Genomic DNA, 4,970 nt, shown 5'->3' on the forward strand with positions numbered 1-4,970 from the left:
AGAGGGACGAGGTGGTCGCTTTAGAACGTCTGCATAAGTCTGGTTCGACGTTTTGGGATGGTGTGGCTTGTGGAAGCTAAAGTCCTGGCAGATTCTAGTTGATTTTGGAGGTTTTCAGTTTGATTGGCGAGTTTGAATAGGGATTGCTTTAGTTGTTTAAATAAGTAGGCTGCCTCATCTAGTTTGTAAGTAAAACTTTAAAAAGACAAGATAATTGAAGTTTCTGGTTGATCTAGAGATGCCTTGGCCCCTGCTAGACGCTCGTTGAAGACTTCTTCCAGCGTTTCGATTGACATATTCTCCATGCCTGCAATTACTCTTACTTTCCGATATCATTTTAATTTTATAACTAGCCTTGTCCCTATCTAGACACCTATCCGACACTGGACCCGAAATTGAAAGGGACTTACCAAATTCGTTGATCCGAAGGCTTCAAGAGAAGACTCTGAAATCACAGACACCCTTTATTAAGCTCAGGTAGCTTAATAAAGAGAGTCTGTTTTCTCTGAAAAGATTTCCTCATTCTTGTGTAAATGCTTAACACCAGTATAATTGTCCTGCTAATAATTAATGTCCATGTTGACAAATATATAATAAATTGAATAAGGAGGGGGCGTGGCTCGACAGTGGGTGCTGTTGGTGACTTTTGCTTTGTGCTTCAACAAGAATTAAGAAACTACTGCATTTCTCTAATTTTATTAACCCAAAATTACTAAAACTGTATAGAAATCATCATTCTCGAAGAAATATTAACAATTAATAAATATGCATCGTTCACCAGCTAAACGAGGTAGACCTCCGCTTAACAGAACCAAACCGGAAAGTAAAAAGCCTCAACCAGGTGCATCTAACTCCAAACTTATAATGGATTTTAACCTATTAATGGATAAAGAATCACAAGAACCATCCTTAGAAATCAACAACCAACATAAGGATACAACTTCACAAAGTCTACAGAATTCACCAGGTGAGTCCAATATAGTCTATCCATCATCTTTGACAAATTCGAATCACACTCTAACAACAGATCTGTGGTACAAAATTTTGGAACTTATTAATACTTCTAATAATAAACTATCTACCCAAATGGAATCTATAAAAGAAGATCTGAATCTAATCCATGAAACTATACGTGAGAATAAAATACAATTCCAAAGAATGGACAGTCAAATTGAAAATCTAAAACTACAAATCGACAACCTAAAATCAGGAAAGGAACCGATACAGTATAAAATGGATACCCTGATCAACGACCATCACTATAATAATATACAATTATCCCACGTCAAATAGTATCTCCAAATCAGAAATTCTTAAATTTATTAACTCTTCATTAAACCTGCACAATGTACTTCAGGAAGATATCCTTGATATAACTCAAATAATCTGATAACAGGATTCGTTGATTTGGTTATCATTTAGTAATAAACAGACCCGTGATCAGATTTTTAATTCCTTCATATCAAAGAAACAACAGAAATTATTGGAAAACTGGGAAACATCCAGATTGCATCAGACCTCACTAAGGAATCACGTAAAAGAAGAAAAAACTTATTACCAATATATTTTGAATTAAGAAAACAAAATCATTCAGTTAAACTACGCAACGATATTCTACAAATAGACCGAAATAGAATAACTTTTAATATCGATACGGGAAAACTGGTTTATGTGGATACTTTTCTACCTTCTCCTACCTTACCAGAATCAGCAAGTTGATATACATTACAAAATAAATCTCATCAGGAAATAATTATCAAAAATATATCATCAATTGGAATAGTCAAGGCTTAAAGAATAATTTTTAATTAAAACGTTATATTTTACAGCAACGTTCCTAAGGGACTAATGATAATGTAAACGTAATTATATACAGATCATAAATATTTTATATAAAAAGGTGACAGAAAATTTAAGGCTTTCATACAGTTGGCAATAGAATGGAATGAATCTTTTGATTTTTGGTGTAAATAATTTACATTTGTAAACTGAACACTAGGTTTAGGAAATCTTCATAGGCAATGGTGATCCAGCCATAATTCCTGAAGGCAGCAGTCAGAGTCTGTAAATTTATGCAACACTGTATGAAATCATCAAAATTAATAGCTCCTTTATTATCCCTATCGAATTTTCTCATGATCAAGGAATAAAAGTTATTAGAAAGGCGATATCCAAAATTTGTAAGAGCAGTTTGAAGTTTTTTTTCATCAATATTTCCTGAATTATCTCTGTCAAAACTTCTGAAGCAATTCAACCAATCAGTAATGTATCTCCAAAGTGCTGCAAACTCCTCAAAATTGACTGTTCCACCGTTCCTACGATCAAACATTCCAATCATCATCCGAACAGTTTCTGCATTGAAAGGTTTCCATGTACCATTAGATAATGCTCGTTAGAAGCGGGAGTATTACAGCAACTGAATTACAACGAGCATTATCTAATGGTACATGGAAACCTTTCAATGCAGAAACTGTTCGGATGATGATTGGAATGTTTGATCGTAGGAACGGTGGAACAGTCAATTTTGAGGAGTTTGCAGCACTTTGGAGATACATTACTGATTGGTTGAATTGCTTCAGAAGTTTTGACAGAGATAATTCAGGAAATATTGATGAAAAAAAACTTCAAACTGCTCTTACAAATTTTGGATATCGCCTTTCTAATAACTTTTATTCCTTGATCATGAGAAAATTCGATAGGGATAATAAAGGAGCTATTAATTTTGATGATTTCATACAGTGTTGCATAAATTTACAGACTCTGACTGCTGCCTTCAGGAATTATGGCTGGATCACCATTGCCTATGAAGATTTCCTAAACCTAGTGTTCAGTTTACAAATGTAAATTATTTACACCAAAAATCAAAAGATTCATTCCATTCTATTGCCAACTGTATGAAAGCCTTAAATTTTCTGTCACCTTTTTATATAAAATATTTATGATCTGTATATAATTACGTTTACATTATCATTAGTCCCTTAGGAACGTTGCTGTAAAATATAACGTTTTAATTAAAAATTTAAAGTATAAGTAAAGATTTCACAATGTTATAATGAACTTAAAGAATAAAATAACATCACTAAATCTTCTCCAATCAAAATATGACCCTGATATAATTGGAATAACTGAAACTTGGATTATACTGGATCTGTTGTATAGTTATTGAAGAAAGTTGAATTATAGAACAATTACAGTCCCAGCACATAAACCTTCTGGCCCTGGTCATCCAAGGGGTGGATTGTGTATCTTATTAAAAAAACATCTCTGTAAAATACAACAAACCAAAAAATCTGATAACTATATTGTACTCCTACTTTCAATGAATAAACCGATATTAGGCAACAAAGATTATCGACGAATAATAGTAATGATCACCTATATTCCACCTAACTGTCTGACAAAACTCAATGAAATATTTAAAATAATCGAACATTGGCAACATTTAACTCCATATATCCTTCTACTGGGAGATTTTAATGCAAGAATCGCTGAAATGACAGATTCATATTATAATAGTGCTAATTATCAAATACAAAATATCAGACGATCCAAAGATAATGCTACTAATAAACTAGGAATAAACCTAATAAAAATAATAAAAGACCATAAACTGTACATTTTAGACGGACATCTCAAACCTGATTATTCAGCCGAATTTACTTGTATTGAATATAATGGCAAATCCACCATAGACTTAACAATATGTTCTGAATACATGTTAGATTGTTGTCTAGATTTCGCCATAACTACGCAAGACACATCGGACCACTTTCCAACCATATCAAAATTCCTATTATCCTCAGAAAATTCATCAACTAAGGAGTGCAATAAACAAACGAGAATCTACTACAAAATGTCGAAATATTCCAATGAAATCGAAAATAGATTCAACAATATTCCAGAAATAACCAATTTGAATTCTGATATAATATATAACCAAATAATTCAGATAATGAACGATTATATTCAAATTAAAAACGATAAAAGAACCATTCAGAACAAATTTAAAAAACCATGGTTTGACAAAGATTGCTACAAGATGAAAAAGATGAAGCAAACAAGTTTAAAAACATTCCGTGAAAACTCAAATAATTTAAATTTCAATAACTACAGAAAGCTCAAGCAAACCTACAATAACCTAATTAAAGCAAAAAAGAAAAATTATCTTTCTAAACTTGAAACAACACTACTAAAAAGCAGCAATGATAGCAAAACTTTCTGGACACTAATACAAAAATTTCGATTTAAATTTGACTTATGTGACAATAACTCAATGATAAGTTTTGAAGCCTGGAAAAAATTTTATCAACGCTTTCCTGTTACCCAAACTATACCTAATTTAATGTCTAACTACAACTCCAACAACGAATGTCTTAATTCTAAATTTACAATCAAGGAACTCGATGATATCATAAATAAAACTCGCATTAATACATCACCAGGAAATGATCACATTCCAACTAAGTTCCTAAAAACATTGTCAAATCAAGCAAGAGTGAAACTGCTACAACTCTTCAATTCTATGTACAAAACAACTAATTACCCGGACTCCTGGAATTCAGTAATTTTATCAATGATACATAAAAAAGGTGATAAAATTTCTCCAACTAATTATAGACCAATAGCATTACTGTCAACATTAAGAAAATGTTTTACATTTTTATTAGCTACAAAATTCCAATACTGGACTAAAATAACTGATCTCGAAGCAAAATTTCAATATGCTTTCTTCAAAAATAAAGGAACAGAACCTGCTATTTTCCTACTATCATCCATAATACAACTTCATCTGAGAAAAAAACAAAGAAAAATATATGTTGCATTTATTGATATCCAAAAAGCATTCGACTCTGTTTTTGTTCCGCTACTGGTATATAAATTAAAAATTAACGGAGCAGGTAATCAATTTGCAAACACACTATCTAAGCTATTCTCAACTTATAACGCAAAAATTAAACAGGGCAAAGCCG

At 31.9% G+C, this 4,970-nt stretch overlaps 1 pseudogene; it reads left to right on the forward strand.

Moving 5' to 3' along the window:
• The first annotated feature begins 2,385 nt into the window (after positions 1-2,385).
• Positions 2,386-2,844, forward strand: LOC136987929 (programmed cell death protein 6 pseudogene; annotated as a pseudogene).
• The last annotated feature ends 2,126 nt before the right edge of the window (positions 2,845-4,970 follow it).

The sequence above is a fragment of the Centruroides vittatus genome, unplaced genomic scaffold, assembly GCF_030686945.1.
Source record: "Centruroides vittatus isolate TY-2023 unplaced genomic scaffold, ASM3068694v2 scaffold_2906, whole genome shotgun sequence".
Lineage (NCBI taxonomy): Eukaryota > Metazoa > Arthropoda > Arachnida > Scorpiones > Buthidae > Centruroides > Centruroides vittatus.